The 19,000-nt window shown below is 32.1% G+C and overlaps 1 long non-coding RNA gene across 1 annotated transcript; it reads right to left on the bottom strand.

The window, feature by feature from the left end:
• Positions 1–810: 810 nt before the first annotated feature.
• LOC118204861 (uncharacterized) lies at positions 811–6,607 on the bottom strand. The gene is made up of 3 exons (XR_004760899.2): positions 6,452–6,607; positions 6,101–6,233; positions 811–1,785 (listed from the first exon to the last, which is right to left on the bottom strand). It is a non-coding gene; the product is annotated as an uncharacterized LOC118204861 (long non-coding RNA).
• Positions 6,608–19,000: the final 12,393 nt, after the last annotated feature.

Genomic DNA, 19,000 nt, shown 5'->3' with positions numbered 1-19,000 from the left:
GAACAGGGTAAGAAAACAAGTTTACTATGCTTAGTGCAACAGAAACCACGAAATAAGAACAAAAACAGACAGCGATCATCATCAAAGAAGGTGTTCGAAATTACAACACCGGACCGCGATGCAGGAACCATGCATCATGCATCTTCCATGCATGATTAAGATCTTCTACCTGCCGGAGATGTAAGGCCTGCATCACGATTCGGTGTTGTAATTTCGAACACCTTCTTTGATGACGATTATTATCTAATTTGAATTGATGCCTGATAATTTATGCTGAAATGTCGAAGAGAGTATTTATAAACATTGTGTTGGCATGCGCGGACATAAAGAATTACATAATATAAACTTTGGTTTTCTATTTAGACCAACTAAAGTTGGTTTTACTAATTGAGTAAATTATTTTAATCAAACATTAACGTAAGCTCTAAATTATGCATACACCCATACCCACGAAAAATGTATGACAGAGAAATTTCCTCGCATTCTATCTTCATTCGATTTCGCTTAAAACGGATGGATCGAAATTATTATACTATTTAATTAGCTGTACACCATTTTATTATGCCTTAGAAATGTTTTTAAATTATGACATATTTGTTATTTTTAAAATTTTCGTATAAAGCCATTAGGTTTATTGGTGCCAACAAACTTGAAATACCAACCCGGGCGATGCTAGAAATTTATTTTCTACTTACCTATCCTGTCCTTGTTGTGTTCTGTTTGAGTGATGACTTTGGGGAATATACCATTATTGTTCATGAAATAATTTGGTACAATTTGTTTACATAAAACATGAAAGAAACCTTTGAGAACTGATTATTATTAGAACATTTTATTTAAAAATCAAGCATAATACACAGTTTTCAGAATAGTTTTTAATTATCATTTTTGAAAGAATGTACAATGCACTCAGATACACGTTTCCGATTATGACTGAACAAAATAAAGATCGGATATGTTTTTCAGAAGGTGTATTATATTTTCTTCTTCTTTTTTACTTGAATAAAGTACTTACTTAATTATCAATAAGGCTTTAAATTTATTTAAAAATTATCACTAGAATAATTAGCTAGTTTCGCTATGGGAAATAAATGCTGCAGCTATTTTAATTCAAAATATAATTCTAGTTATGTATGAGTATATAACACGTAAATCATAAACATGTTGAACGTATGTTGAATATATTTGTGGATGAATTGAAACTTGAAAATATATTTGGGTTCAGAATTATATTACACTATATAATTTTGCTTCATATACAATGAACATCGCTTCTTTTCTCGTAAGAAATGAAACATAGGTTTTTATCATCAGACGCAGATATCTTGAAAATTGTTCCATTTTTTCAAGTTTAGGCTTAAAGTGAGTTAAATTATTTCAAACTGCAGCACGAGCTATTAATGAATTATATTCATGAAAATAAACCATCAACATTTTATCTAGTTTGCAAGTGATTAAAAACAGAACAGTTTTGGTTCCGATGCATTAAACTGCAATCTGTGTAACGTTTTCAGTTTTTCTATGTGAATAGAAAATTATTCCTTATCTAAACAATCGTAATTAATTATCTCGGAATATTAACCGATATATATGAAATACACATTTCACAATTTGATTTATCTGCATTATGTTACAGTGGGTCAAATGTTAAAAACACAATCACGTAATTACACTTCTCCCAAGATCAGAAGGGTCCACAAAGCATTTTCAAGCGTGGGGGACTGGTCCAGTACAGAATCACAGCGTCTGAGAAACTGTAAAATGAACTCATCTTTTAAAATGCTCCTAGAAAGAGGAACAAATATTTAGACGTTCTGTGTTGCAATCTTTAACATCAATTTACAAATAGAAAAATTTTTAAAATTGCGAGGAATGATGCTTGTTAAAAACTGAAAGCACTAAAATTATGAAACCTAAATCCCAGAGCTGTGAAAACAAATATCCAAAGTCATTCTACATTCAGATATTTAAATAAATAAAAAATAAATTCAAAAATATTCAAAATTATTATTGCATGCAAACATATCTGCATATTTTACAAAGTACTTAAAGATGTGAGTAATTTTTTATTTGAATTAGAAGAAGGCAAATCTAACTTTCGTTATCTAAAACAATTTGATCAGTCTGTTTCTGAAATGAAAATAATGACAAAATAATGACATCATCCAAGCAACTAAGGATTTCTGCAAAGAATTTGTCTTTCTTAGACTCTAGAAATTTAAGGCTCAAAATCAGTGCTTACAGAGCTAAAACCTTTTTAGGGCATTTAAATGTAATTTGAAAAAGCAAAACTGCAAACTGTTGCTAGGAGGACAGAATAAGGTCGTGAAGGAATAAAAGCTCTTTTTTGAATTTGGTTTCTGGCTAAAATGACCGATCGTAGTAGGTATGTGAGAGTTGAGAAGCCAAGATTAAGATTTGCTGACTTTTATGCAATGGAAACTGTACGTACGAAATTTAATAAAATATGGCTTTATATAAAAAAATCCACTGGTTTAATATTTAATGACCCCCGTAACAAATGAAAGCCTGTCTGCAAAGAACGTCAGAGTTTGAGCCTACAACAATGTGCTTATGTTCTCTTTAGTCACTATTTGAGATAATGAATTTGCTACGATACGTGGTGCATTTGTATTTATATGGGAAAGAATAACCGGTAATGATATCCACTGCACACTTTATATGGTCCATAAATGATCTTTCTGTTGAGAGATAAAGCATTTCAGTATATCTGATATCTAAATAGCTAAATATCCTAATTTGAATCCCTAGAGAACTTTCCAATGTTAGCCTTGGAAAAACTGCTTCAAGCCAAAGTTTTTCTACACGAGATCCCAATATCTTGATAACTATGCTGCTGAAAATTGGAACTTAACTTTACCAAATTCTATATAAAATTAAGACTCATGAAACCATTAAACCCCTTTACAATATGTTATGAAAATAAAGAGATACAATTTCCTGTGGATTAAAAGTCTGCATTTGTTTCAAAGATATTCACTTTACCTAAATTTTGATATCTATATTATTCGAAAATTATTTTTTACTTAATGTAATTTTTTATGGTGTGCATTTTAGAGTTTTCAATTTGATTTATATATATACAAAATATAAACCATATATTGCATATACTTTTTAAAATTTTCTATTTTAATTTTCCTTTTAAGAAGTTTACTAAGTTAATGATAATATTTTAGAGTTTTTTTAGGATGATGTAATCTTCTTCTACTGAATTATTAATCTAAATTTTTGTTATGGGGCTTGTATTATAAAACTGCATATACCGCATTATAAAAATTTATTGTATTAAACTTGCATTAATCCAAAACTTAAAAATTAATAATTTAGTACAAGTTTACATATAAGATATTGAATTTTCTTTCTTTCATATCTTTGTGAATTTGGTTCTAAATTTCTTATTTTTTGTCTATAATTGATATATATGTATATGTGTGATGTGTGTGTGTGTGTGTGTTTACGTATTATAATACTAAGTTTCAAACCAAATAAAGGCCTTTCAATTTTATTCGAGATTATTTGAGAAATTTATTTTTCTCGTTCATATAAAATAATTTTGGACATAAGTGTTAAATTATGGTATAATTTATATAGTATTGAATAAGAAATACCTCCTGTCAGTGGAAAGAATGCAAACAGAATTACAAATTATAAACTGCAAAAATAGTTAAAGTAAGCAATAACAACTACTGCAAAGTTATATATTTGAAAACAAATATATTCTATAGCATTTCCGTCAGATACTAAATTTAATTGCTATCGATTAACATAGCAAGGTAAAAATAACCGTTATAAATTTCATATACCTCAATTTTGAACATTTCCGATGCATGTTTGGTTATCAATGTAGCGGTCTAAATTAGTTTTTGATCTCAATTACATTCGTCTATCATTTATTTTTTTTACATTGCATTAATAGCAGTTTCAAGCTTAATAAGCATTACATAAGTTCTAAATATTTCATAAAGGAAATGCTCACATTTGACGTAACATAATCTCGCAGAATAATAGAGGCTTAAAAACGCCTTGCATTTACAAAAGGCTAGATCAAATCTGTCCAAAATAAGTAAAAGAATCAAATTTTAAATAATACGCATGTTACTCTAATAAATTTATCTACTAAGCCGGACCTAATGCAAAATAGGAGCAATTTGTATTTTTGAGGCTTATTTGTACATTTTATTTTAAATAAAATAATGCCATTAAAACATTAAAATGAAAAATGTGCCAAAATTTCAAAAACGAGTTAACATTTTCTCTAGTTTATTATGCTTTTTATATAGTTTATTTATTATTCATATACATGTATCAATTGTAAAAAAATCCTTTTACAGTGTACACACTGGATAAATAGCGGCTGATTACATTTTAAAATTTCAAAGATTAAAATAATTCATAAACATCTCTATTCTTAATTCTGATATGAAAAGCTATAGTGAAATCTGTGCCAAAAAACGTGTAGATTACTAGGGCTTTTTAGAAACAGGAGATACTAAAAATCAGCAATTCAGCCTTCAGGAATTGAACTCCGGACCTTCTCACTGCTAACGGAAGTGCTTCCGATTATAACGCGAAGGCACGAAGTAAAGAAGAAAATTTCTTCACCGGAAATATCTTGTAATTATTATGTCCAACGTTTATTACCATGTACGGGCAAAGTGCAGAATCGCCCACTTATATGTTTGGAGCATTTTACAAGAGTAAGAAGAATTGGATTTTTGTCAATTTTCTTTGACTTTTTATGTGAAAATAAATCGATGTGTACATGGATACCGAGTATGTGCGATTCTTAACGCTCCAAGTAGTGGGTGATTCTGCACTTTCCCCTCAAATACTTGCATATTACCACTAAAACTATTGTAGACTTTCATTAATTTTTTTAGATGAATATAAATAATATACAAGTTACTTAAAATGAATTTTCTATTTTCGTGTTTATTTTTAGGAAAGCTTGAGTTACCTTTAACTCACTTCCATAAAGATTCCCTCGAATAAGTGATGGCAGGATCATTGGTTCTGCTGAGTTAAAAGATAAAGGACAGATTTATTTATAATAGATGCCGCTTAGTGTAATAGCGGTTAATGTTATCATCCGGATATTGTTACCGAATTGTCGAAGTTACGCCCGTTTGTATATGGGAAGCAGAGAAAATACATCACTTACTGTGATCATCAATTCAATTAATATGATCAAATTATTACTGAATTAATTCTTTTAACTGAAGTAAAATCATTAAGTAAGTTCGAAATATATTACAAAAATTGACTAATGAGAAAAATGTAGCCAAGTCAGGAATTAAGTCGCCAAACATTCGTTAAAATTAGAACAAAAAAAATTAATTTGATGTTTGTTTTTCAACAACTCTGTCGATTTTGATGGCGATCAAACATATGTCTCTCTTCTTCAGGATCATATGTAAGATATAACAAAATAGGATGGCTGGGCTAAGAAACGATAAGCGACCTCAAAATTAACTATTTTAAATTTGGTGTTCTCCCCCCCTAATTTCATCTGTTCTCCCAAATTCGAGAAATTTCCATATTACATAACAACGTAAAATTAACCAATCACAGATTAGCCGTAGATATGCATCATACTTAGCGTAAGTACCCTTCACAAACAACTACGTCATTCCTTTTCCTAGCTTCCGCCGTGCCAATAAGCCATGCACTCCTTTGTTCTTATTCTAAGATGGCGTAACGTGTATATAAAAATTATTGTACTGGCTTATGATCTAGAAGTATCCTCTCTCCTAAGAAATATTTTGATATGAGCGAAAATAAAGATTGGTGATTCGTAGAAATCCAGTTTTGTTATCTTCGTCGTATGCCTCTGCACTCCTCCATGCCTACAGCTATAAGTTAAAAGTACCGGATTCCTCCTATCGATCTAAAATACTACATATATATACATATAACGTTAGAAGTTACGGCCTTAGAAAGATTTTGTAAATTGTCGCCAACTCCAAAATGACTCGTTTACTTTCATCATAATGTAGCTAAATCCCGACTGTACCGTATACTGGGATTAAGGCCATAGAATTTGTTCCCAAGGTTAAGAAAATTAGATAGGTAAACTTACAACAAAATCCAAGAAAAATGTACGTTTCGAAGAACACTGCAATCTAATGAGTTAATGGAAAACATCTTCCGAACTCATATAGTTTCCTACACAACAAATGCTTTCAATGAAGCGTCTGATCAAAGCACGTTCCCTGTAAAACGATTTAAAATATTTATCAAAATAAAATACTTATAATAAATCTAAAAAACGCCATAAATAATAGCTCTATTAAATATAACCTTTGATGCCAATAATATTATATTTCTGTATAGCTTTTATCAAGCAATTGAGAGTAAATTAACTAAATGACAAAGTTTTGCACATTAAATTAAAAAAATGTAAACTAAAAGTTTAAATAAGATAACTCACCGTAAAAACGTCTTAGATGTTAAGAATCTCATGCTCTATCACTAATTAAAAACATAGGCAGTTCTTACATTCTTCATTCTTTTTTATCTAATGTCATTTTACCGAATAATCTCTAAGGAGAGTTGCTTTGATTTTACGAAGCTTTTATTCTGCGCATGCACCAGTTTTTGAGTTTTAGTTTGCAATAGATAAACAGAGTAATCGCTATTCTTACGAAAGGCATGGTTGCCAGTTTTACAGATTTATTGCCAGATAAAGCCATTCAGCTAGAGTAAAATGGCCAGAATTTTCAATGAGAAACAAGAAAATGGAAAATCTTTCAAAATACGTAAATAAAAAATAAAATAAATACGTATAAATTAAAAACAAAATTTTGTTAGAGGTTCAAATTAGAACGATCGCCCAAAAGTTTTTTTAAGCTCTCGCTGGACTTGCAGTCTACCAGTCTGGTGCTGCACTCACTCCTGCTAACCCATTTCTTTTTAGCTTTATTATTAAGCATCATTTTCTTCGAAATCACGGAATAAATAATTCAACAGAAAAGTTACAAAAATTTTAAAAGCAACATAGGAGCATATGTTTAGAATTCAGGATGCAGTGTTAACTGTTGGGCATAGCATTTCCAGGCTTTTCTCAGTTCCTCATATGAATGTTCAGGTTTTCTTAGTAAGATGGATTGCAAAACCTTTTTTTCTGTGTTTCCATTATTAACGTTCTGAATGTTAAATTTTACAAATATCGTGCTGTTCGCGCTTACGCCACATATAAAATTCAGTTAAACAACAAAATCGCAAACTATTTAAAAATAAAGTATCTTTATAATACCCGATAGAGAGTCTCGTGCGCTGGAGATAATAAAGTTTTAATCCCTACAGTGTTGCCATTACTCGATTTCAAATCATTAAGTTTGTTAAAAGTTCATTAAAGTTTTGCAAAATATAAAATACAAAATTCTGCTTACAGGTGTCCATATTCAGGTGGGGGACTTTGTTATTAGAAATTTAACGGGCTTCGGTACAATCATTTTTTCACAATGTGATAAACATACATAGATTCATGCAGAGTCTTCATTATTTAATTTCTTTAAATGTAATATAGCGCGAAAATATTTCATGGTCCCAATACGAAAAGTGATTCAGACATTTAATGGGAAATTAACGATGCAGATCCCTTTTCGAGACTAAGGCTAAAAATACATATTTAAGGCATGAACTTGTTATTTTAAATAAGTAATTATCATAACTGGGGTTTTACCCTGTTTGGATGTTACAATGAAACCACCCAAACAGATGCCATGGTTTCAAACAATTGCAGCTTTCCGTAAATGCGATCGCCGTAGAAAATGTGATAATCGATGATATTCACTGTTAATATTTATTCATTTCCTTATAAATACTGTCCAGGTTTAGAGGCTTGTATAATACTGTCCTACCTTATAAATACTGTTCAGGTTTAGAGGCTTGTATAATACTTACTTGTATAATACTGTCCTACCTTATAAATACTGTTCAGGTTTAGAGGCGGTCTTAATGTGACCTTTTCCTGCATTTACTATCAAAATATATACTGTGATACTGTATTAATACTATAAGCTGTGATACTGCAATTATTCCTACTAACGGGAATTTAATTATTAATGTTATAGGTTTGAAAGAAACATACTTTCGCTGATAATGAAAGTACTCCATTTTGCTTAATTTAAGCTTTATATTCTAAAGATTGAGTCATTTTTCAGATATTTTATATCTTTCTCTATTGTATTGAGCAATTTTTTTCAGATAATGAATTATCCACCGCAAAAGAATTTTTTTTTTGAAGTTTATCTTTTCTTTGAATTTTATTTAAAATTTACACCAAAATTAAATGTTTTTTGCCTAATTTTATGCTTTGCATCAAAGTGCTTCTCTTCCAGTTTGATTTTCTTCACCTGCTTACATTCTGAAACATAATAAACTAAGTGGCGTGACAGCTCTGGAGGACCATGGTCCGCAGTGGCCCGATATCTGCTTTCCTGACCGTGCGCCTCGAGTTGTGTGAGCGTATGCTCTGAACAAGTGCTCATCTTGCTGCAGGACCATCCCCGGTGTTTAGTCCCCAAATGAACTTGGTACTCATGTTTTCTAACCACTCAAGGAATGCAAGTCTGAATCAACTTTACCAGCACGGGAATCGAAAGCGATGCGCTAACGACTGCGCCATTGGGCCTGAAACATATTAAAGAGAAGGTTAATTAAATATTCTACAGATAATTTGCTTTTCCCATTTCGGGTACAAAACGCAAATGCAACAAACCCAAGAAACTGAAGAAATTCAAGAATTCTTCTCCAAACCAGACATTTTGTGAACCTCCAAGTTGCCTAAAACATATATTTGTGAACCTCCAAGTTGCCTAAAACATATATTTATGATCCCCCAAGTTGACTAAAATATATATTTGGATCCTCCAAGTTGCCTAAAACATATATTTGTGAAACGCATTTTTTATACCTGAATGTATCTCTGATCTACCGAAAATATCAGTATGGTCATTTGTTATTTATGCCACGTATTATTTTTATAGAAATAATATATCGAATATTAAAAAAAGCACTTCAAGATTTAACCCTCTATCTGAAATTCTAAAAATATAACAGTTTTAGAAACTTTTTGCGATTTTGCTGTTGAATGTTTCTTGGCGTAAGTACGAAGAAATGATGTTTAATAAATATTAATTAAATTAAAAAAGACAAAAAAGAGAGTTGCGTAAATCATCTCATTGGAAAACCATGTAAGTAAAGGCTGTGATAAGTTATCAAAGTTAAACGATTTTGCATGACTGTGATCCTCTTATTAATAAGTAACAGAAAAAACACTGTCTAGTGCAACTTCAATTTTTTTAAGTATATTTTAACCAATTTTAATAAAAAAAATTCAAGGAAAAAGTTGCCTTTATTTATTAAATATCACGTTCATCGCACTTTAACCATAAAAATCAGTTCAAGAGCAATATCGCAAAAGGATTTTAAATTGAGCACATCTTTAGAATTTCCGATAGACAGTCTCACGCGCTGGAGATATTTTTTTCCCTGTACAACGTTGCCATTGCTCGCTTGGAAATTCTTAATCAAGAATTTTTTAAAGTTTTAAAAAATATGAAATCGCTAATAAAACAAATTTCAAATTTGGGTTCCAGATACCTATATTCGCAGTACGATAAAATTAATTCAAAAGTGTATGGCCCTATGTACCGTTGTTTTATCGCAATGCGAGAAACATACATAAGTTTATGCAGATTCTTCATTATTTAATTTCTTCACATGTAATACAGGCGATAATATTTGGTGGCAAAGGTTTGAAAAGTGAAACGGACATTCAGAGTGATTCGACACAATATCACAAAACGAAAACAATTGTCTCTCTCAGGGACAAAGCCCCTTCGAACAAATAAATTATAAGGGAAACTAGGAATGTTTATTCCGTATCTTCATACCTATATTTACGGTCAGACGTCCACAAGTATGTATATTTTCATACCTACCATTATGTTTACACATAAATATGGTCGCATTTACGAATGTTTATTCTGTGCGCCCTATTGTCTACATTTTAAATAAAGTCATATGATTTAAGCCCCACTCATCACAACTGAAATTTGTAAAAGAAATTAATTACTTAAAAGAAATTCTTAGTAAATAAATTTGCATTGAAAATACGCAAAATCTATTCATCTTCTAAAACGTTTTAAATACACATGAGTCTTTTATTAGATGTCCTTTGATTAATTACTAAGAAACCTTCTGAGAAAAGAATATTATGACTGAAAAATTAACCAATATATTTAAGAACGTTTCTTATAACGTTAAAATCATTCCTTATTTTAAACATTCTCTTTCAAGCTTAAGTTGTCACACATAATCTTATTAATTAAAGGCATTTAACTAATCGTTTTCCCCTTTCTTCCTTCGTTAAATCAGATTTAATTCTAGATTGTTCTAATTTGTGTTTTTCTTCATTCATTTATCACAATATTTAGTTTAATGAAACAGTTTATTGATTTTTTAAATGCCTACAATTTGTATTTCACGTATTCTGCTGTCTTATTTTAAGGAATTACTTTTGGCAGTAGTTTTCTTCGAGATTTATTGCAATAAATGTTTTCTCAACTTTTAAATATTTTGTTCAAAAATAAGGAAAGCTAAATATTGTTATGAGATTTCCATATAATAAAAGAATTATTGATGCCAAATAATACGTTTTATAGTTTCTAATGAAAAGCTTTTTTCCGATATTTTATGCCCATCAGTTGCCTAGTGGTAAAATCACTGAAATCTGGTAGTTCTGACCTGGGTTGGAATCCAGGCGACCTGGGTTGGAGTCCAGGCGACCTGGGTTGGAATCCCTGGAATTCGAACCAGGCGACCTGGGTTGGAATACCGGCTGGTTCCACGGGCGTTTTCGTGTTTTTCCTTATGTATAACGTGCATATGATCTAGTTTTCCCCCAGTTTCTAAGGCATCCTCCCTTAGGCAGATAGCCCTAGTGTGCTTTGCCATAGTACACTAAACCAAACAAACCGATTTTTTACATAAGAGACTTGACAGAGTTCTGTCCTTTGATGAGTTTTCCTCTATGGCTTCCTACAAACTGCTTAAGTAATAAAACGTATACATTCTTACTAATCCACCTTAATTTAAAGTAACCAGAATTTATGAAAATAGCTCAAGCAATATATTGTGAATACCAGTTATTTCTTAAAAAGCGAACATTTAGCTATGGGATGTAATGCAAATAAAATGTGTTACATTATTGTTTCGAAGGTCAACCATACTTTCGTTTACTTGACTTCGAAACTTCAAAGTTTTAGTTTGAAAACTCAAAGATTTAGTTGCGTTTTGTTGCAATCCTTACGGTCAAATTTTCTCATTCCTCATAACATTACATATTTTGGAAATATTTGTGCTTATTTGTTTATAATTTACAATTTGCATCTTTTTAATTTTTTTATGTATTAATTTTTGCTGCATTTTTCTAGTTGTTTATTTCATCTCATATTTTCGTTCCATTTAATTTATTTGTTTATGATTGTATGATGATGTTTATGTTTATTTATTATTTACTTTGATTGGTAGCGAATTTGTAGCCATTTGTTATGCCAGAATATATACATCTATATATATTAAAAGCCTTTTCTTGGTATTAAAAGTTTAGGAATAAAGCATACTTGTTTTGCTCTTTAATTTATAATTGCTTAAGTATAAATAAGTCGAATTTACATATAATGTTCTTTGACCAATTTTTTTGGGGGGTGGTGAATTTGCATAATATAAAGGTTTATTGTTTTTTGAGTAGTCAATTTGGCACAATGTAAAGTTTTATTCTTTTTTCGAAGTGTTCGACAGAGTGTAAGAAAAATTCTGGATACATTTGAGATTCGGTTTTTTTGTTTTAAATGAATTTTAATTTCTTGTAGGGTTTATATTTATTTTAACTAACATTTATTTTAAGTTTAAACTACCTTTCCTGTCTAGCCTTACTTTCCCCTGGAACTGCCAATGCCAGAGTATGTAAATTTTAGTAGAACGCGCAAGGATTCAAATTATCAGCGGAAGTATTCTGAGTTAAATAGAAAGGAAACGAGTTCGAGGTGTGCTGTTCTTACTTCACGAGCGCGGAGGTAGTTAGCCAGAAATTGAAGAACCCCGCGTTTCGGCCTGTGTGCTTGCCTGGAAGTATTGTTAATCGTTCAACGTGATCTTCAAGTTTGCTGAATTAGCAGCGGTATTGTAAAACGCGGTGAGGTTAGTTACTTTTAGAGAGCCTCGTAGTTAGAGTCTTGTCTTTAGTTTCTTTTCAGGTTATTATTTTTATTTTACCGCCAAGTTGGCGTAGTTTGTGAGCATCAAGAGCACGCACTTGTAATTTATTACGTTGAATAAAAAGGGACTTAAACCCTTAACAAGACTCTGTCTTTTATCCAGTTTCAACAGTCACCTCTTGGTTGCGTGCAAGTTGGAGGCGCGCAACGCTACAGTCTTAAATGAAAATTTAATTGGACCTTTTGCGGTTTTTGATCTCAAATGAACTAAACGAACGAAACATGTTTTCGAAACGTATTAATCAACTTTTATGAAACTTTAATTCATTTTTATAAAAGTGAAACGGACATTCAGAGTGATTCGACACAATATCGCAAAACGAAAACAATTGTCTCTCAGGGACAAAGCCCCTTCGAAAAAATAAATTATAAGGGAAACTAGGAATGTTTATTCCGTATCTTCATACGTATATTTACGGTCAGACGTTCACAAGTATTTTTTCCTTTTCATGTTTTTATTTTTCGAATTTGTTCTGTTAATGAATTATTCTAATTTCGATATGTTTGATACAGTGTTAAACCTCTTGTCCGCAGTCGCAATTATTAATATTGTTGAGGAATTGCCTTGTTTCATTCTAATTTAGTTTTAACTATAGATGCTTTAACCCTCTCAGCGTTAAGGCCGGAAAATTCCGTACAGAAGGTTGCCTTCCACATTCATTATACATGAAAATCTCTGCTAGCTTTTAATGTGTCTTATTTCAGTTTGAATGTATATTGGAAGAAAAGTAATCAAGGCACAAAATGAAAGAGTCATTTTTTAATTAAAATCAAGAAAATATCACTTATTCATGACATTATGAGGAACTTTGAAATTTCAAGGCTAAACCCGTAACGCTCAGAGGGATTTAAGTATGAAAACAAATAAGCTGTGAAAATTAATATTTTTTCTTCCCGCTGAGAGAAGACAGACGATTACGGTATATTGTATTTCTACCGCCTTCTTAGCGAGCCATCGTGGTGTAGTGGTATGCACGCTCAGCGCGTAATTGAGAGGGTCCGCGTTTCGATTCCCGGCGAAGGTGTTCCTAATTTTTCATCTTGAATGCCTCAAAAAATACTTAATGTCTCTACTATTTTAAGAAGAATGAAGATGATGCCTAAGGATGAAATGTGTCAAGAAAGACTGCTTAAAGAAGACGATTTTAAGAAGACGTATCCGAATGACGGATCTTCAGGGTATCTAAGACTAGTTTAGATCATATATCCAGACAATATCTAAGAAGACGCATTCATAAGGCGTATCCAGACCATGTTTAAGAAGACGTATATACGAATACGAAAGCAGACATAGTTCTAGACTACGTTGAAGAAGCGATTCTACGGCGATGACGTTCTGAGACGACCATGATGAGGACGACTGAGGCAAAACTCAGCAAAACTCAATGGAAACTAAAATTCTTTTTTTTAATTTTTATTTTTAAGATCCTCAGATTTTAATGGTCTCACTACCAGAATGCGAGGTCGCATTCCATCAGGATTAAAGAGCATTGTAGGATGGCATCGTTGATAATAATCGGATGACGCTGCAAGATGTGAGAACAAATCTTTTTCCTTTCCACTCAGAGAACACAGTCAATTGCGGATTAAGACGATGACGCGATTGAAAGATGTTTATATGTAAAATATAGTTACTACTTTTCATCTGTAAATAATCTCATCTTTTTCCTTCTACGCATGTAATCATTTTGCAATTTGTAACAATAACTATCCATGTTTCCATTAAATGTTCAAGTTATTTGTACAACAGACTAGTTTATTAGCCTCTAGACAGCAACCTCGGAAGCAAGTCACAAACATCATAATCTTAGACAGTAAGTACCGATCCTACAGATCATGGGCGCTCAGGCCGCGATGAGCCTAGGAATAATTATGACGACTATTACAAAAGAGAAAGATTAAATATGTTTCGATTATTTCCATATTGTTACTTCTAAGAATAGTGTTCTACTATAATGTGAAGTTCTACTATAGTGTAAGATGGATACTTTAAGTTCTATCCCTAGAATTTCTGATTAATTAAGAACTGGACCAACAAAATCTAATAAACTTTTACATCAAATTGTATTTGAAACTTTAGGTTATAGGAAAAATATAGAGAGATTGCATAACTTATCTTAACAATGAGTCAAATTCTGATAAAAAATTGTGATTTAATATTGAAGAATCTTTGTGATTTTAAGCTTTTAAAATCCGAAAGTGATGACGATGATGAGTTATCCGAAAACGAAAGTGTTTACGCTCTGATAAGAATGATGATATTACTTCTGTTCGATCAGAGTCTCCTCTCATAAATAATTCAGCAGATCAAAACATTAGGACGCCTAGTAATATTTCATTACATTTTCGTGACATTTTCGAAACTGTTTAGGAATTTAGTGGTACTGATGCATATCCGGTTGAATAATTCATTTGCGATTTAGAAGAAGTTTTAAAATTATTTAAGTTACCTGAATTACAAAATATTGTGTTTGTTAAAAAAAATTGCTTACTGGTTCTGCTAAAGTATTTATGTCTTGAAAGATATTATTTCATGGGACAAGTTAAAAGAAAATCTTTTACCTGAATTTGGTTCAAAAATAATCTTCATAATTTGCTACAGAACGACATTTAAAAACCGGGGGAATTCCTTCCTAATTATTTAATTGCAATGGGAGAAATAGTCGTGATTCTGTAGATGATTCATCAATTCTAAATTATGTAATTAATATAATATCCAATCCAAGTAGCAACAAAATTTTTTTGTTTGGGTAAAAAACCATTTCTGAATTTAAAGAGAGCTTTAAAATATATGAGAAAATTCGCGTTCCAGATACGAAGAATATGGTTATTCAAGTACTAACAAAAAAATTAAAACAAGCGCTATACCTATTAAGAGTAAAGAACCAAGGTGTTATAACTGTGGAAGTATAGCGCATAAATCGAACTAATGTAACAATAAACGTAAAGGACTTAAGTTTTCAAATGTAACTTATTTGGACACAAAACCGCGGATTGTTCCAAAACTTCTCCTAAAAATACCCAAGATCTCAGAACTGTAATCTATAGAAAGATTCGAAGGTGAATTCGAAACTGATGATTCTTTATATAGATCAAATGTTTGCATCATCTCAGAAAACAGGAAATCTGAGACTGATTCTGAAGGGCAAAAAATTTTCATTGTAATGGAAATGTTTCTGAAGAAAGATCGGGAAGAAAAATGTGAAATCTCGTTTTTCACTTTCAAAACCAGAAACAGATCCTGTTAGCATAGTTCCTGTTACAATACAGAATGTGATCAAACTGGACACTTCATCTACAATCAAAGCAAGTGGCAATGATTCCCTATGAATTCTGACGACGTCCCTAGTGATACAGATTCTACTGTAAATGAAAATGATGATGTCAACGATGAATTAGGGCAAAAAAGAAACTCAAGCCCAATACATTTAGATTCGAAGCCATCGAGGAGAAATGCCGTCGCAGAAGGAGGTTTTGAAATGAAACATTGTCCCAAAGAAGAGTCTGATCTCAGAATTTATGATGAATTAAGTGCTTATTTCACTAGTAAAATTTCAGCGACATATCTTGCAACAGAGAAACAAAAGAAATATTTGAAAACGAAGAAACTACAGAGACCACCGAAGAAGATTGAAGAGGAAAAGTCAGTTAGAAAACCTGATGACAAACACGCTGATACAATAGCAAAGACACATCAAACAAAACGAAAGAATGTGAGAAAAAAGAAGCAGAGAAGCCTATTCAAGAGATCCAAAAAGAAAACCCAAAGTCTTTGATAATGAAATACCGATTTTGATGATTTCTGATTTAGATTTTTATTCCCGATTTGACTAACGAACTATTGTGTTATAGACATGAACTATGTTAAGAAGAATGAAGATGATGCCTAAGGATGAAATGTGTCAAGGTAGACTGCTTAAAGTAGACGATTTTAAGAAGACGCATTCGAATAACGGATCTTGAGGGTATCTAAGACTCATTTAGATCACATATCCAGACGCTATCTAAGAGGACGTATCCAGACCATGTTTAAGAAGAAATATACGAATACGAATCCAGACATTGTTCTAGACTACGTTGAAGAAGAGATTCTGCGGCGATGACGGTCAGAGATGACCAAGATAATGACGACTGAAGCAAAACTCAGCAAACCTCAATGCAAACTAAAATTCTTTTTTTTTTATTTCTAAGATCACCAGATGTTAATGTTCTTACTACCAGAATGCGAGGTCGCATTCCATAGGATTAACGACCATTGTAAGATGGCATCGTCGATAATAATCGGATGACGCTGCAAGATGTGAGAACAAATCTTTTTCCTTTCCGCTCAGAGAACACAAAGGATTGCGGATTAAGACGACGACGCGATTGAAAGATGTTTGCATGTAAAAGACAGTTACTTCTGTTCATCTGCAAATAATCTCATCTTTTTCCTTCTAAGCATGTAATCATTTTGCAATTTGTAACAACAACTGTCCATGTTTCCATTAAATGTTCAAGTTATTTGTAAATCGGACTAGTTTATTAGCCCCAAGACAGCCACCTCGGAAGTAATTTCACAGACATAATAATCCTGGGCAGTAAGTACCGATCTTCCATATGTATGTATGTAAAATATACAAAATACAATGGCTTTGCTCTACGCAAACAGGCAACCTCGAATTAACTTTCCGAAATTTCAGGATCTCCCCCCTAGACCAGTTCTTTCGAGAATATTCTGGTATGGTATGTAATCGCTACAATAAATGCAGAGTTCGCGCCATTTTTGGTCAGAATGCACCCTGCCATCGCTGCTATAAGACCTTCGCTGCTCTGTCCCTTCTTTTTCCCTTTGTTAGAATAGTTATGACGTCGAAAGCTTAAATTTAACCTTATTTTAATTTAAATCATTATTGGATACTTAATTTTGGACAATCTAAAAGAATAGTGATCTGCCATTTTAAGTGAATAAAGATATGGAGTTTTTAAAAGTGAAATTCTTCTGCGTCTTCAATTCGGCTGCCTTCTACTCCGCAACGACTACACCCGGTCTTTGATGTGACCAGATTGCCAAGCTTCATTCATGTGGGCGACTGCCAAAATATCACATATATGTATGTAGTTATAAAGAAAGGAAGGTATTTAGAACCAAGTTTTCCCAAAGACCGAAAATTAAAGCTTAAATAAATTAATTAATTTTAAGAAGTCCTATAAATGTAGAATTATAATTCTGAATGTATTAAAAGAAAATTAAAATGAACCATTAGAAAGGAAAAAATGAAAAACGAACAAGAAGAAAGAGGAATCCCATCAATTCCGATATAACATCTTCAGGAGGAGGATACATCGAAATTAATTACAATTCCTCTTCCTTAAGTAAATCCTTGCTTTTCTATATCCAGAATTAGCTGATGAACTATTCCAATATATTTTTTAATGTCAAGAGTTGACCCGAAAACACTGTCCTCCTCGAAGCACGAATAAATTGCAAAAATACAAAGTAAAACCATTATTAAAGGTTTCCCCCCAAACTGTAATATCTAAGAAACTTGGCAGTCAAGATAGTTTAAATTCCATTTTTATCTGTATTCGCATTTGTGGCTACATTTTGCTTGGCATTCCAATTGTGCCTATTTTCAGAACATTTACATTTTTGATACTATGGCGATAGGAAGGGCACATAGCGAAACGTCAACCCAGCACAGAAGTTGAAGTTAAAAGTGGCGCATTTCTTTAATATGGAAGCTCGCCAAGAGGTTTTGGTTTAGTTTAGAAAAGTTTCACTTCTCAAAATTGTGAGTTTAGGTTCCGAATTAGTTACGTCATAGCGTTACGCAAGTTCGATTATGCGAGATAGGTTGATCTAGAAATGACGCAATTTAGAGAATTTGTTTTACGAATTTTAGAACAGAGAGCGAGAATTAAAGAGTTACAGTCAGTTTAAATTATAATTTTGATTTACATATTTTTTTGTCTTACACACACACATATATGTATATGTATATTATTGCATATGTAATTTTACTCCACTTTAAATCTGTGTTTATTAACTTTAAGCTATAAGGATTTAAACAAACATAGCGAGCCTTAGCGGCAATTTTAATCACTAAATAATGCGATATTTGGTTATTTCTCGTGGAATTTCGGAAGTTTTCTGAAAACGCGCTTTTGAAACTTCAGGAGCTAAATTTCGTAAGCTATTAAATGTGTTCATTCTACTTCCCGAGAAAATGTACACATTAGACGTAGTGAACTTCTGTTGTTCTGTTTAATAAAGTCCAATGAATTTTTTATTTTTTTTTCAGTTATTTATATGGAAAAATGTAAATTTAAACTTCTTATGAAGCATTAGAAAATCGTAATGAAAAGTGTACAAATATACTTTCCTATTTCATCATTATCATTTTCAAATTCCTATTTCTCATATTATGAATGAGACACTATCAGCAGCAACTGAAGATAGCTAGTTTACTACGTTGTGTGCTTTTCTGAGTTGCTGCTTCGGTTCATCTGCCTCAGACTGCTGTGCGAGAGATTCTGATGATTTGTGGTGGTGTGTGGTGGTGTATTTAATTATGGCAAAGCACACTAAGGCTATCTGCCTAAGGGGAGGGATGCCTTCGTGGAGGACTTTCTAAGGGAAACTAGCTCGTATACACGTTACACAGGGGGAAAACACGAAAACACCCATGCAGCCAGCCCGTTCGCGGGATTCA

The sequence above is a fragment of the Stegodyphus dumicola genome, chromosome 12 (genome assembly GCF_044657685.1).
Source record: "Stegodyphus dumicola isolate Sdum_Otavi_A_Nest chromosome 12, ASM4465768v1".
NCBI classification, from domain to species: domain Eukaryota; kingdom Metazoa; phylum Arthropoda; class Arachnida; order Araneae; family Eresidae; genus Stegodyphus; species Stegodyphus dumicola.
This window is presented reverse-complemented; position numbering and strand designations above follow the sequence as displayed.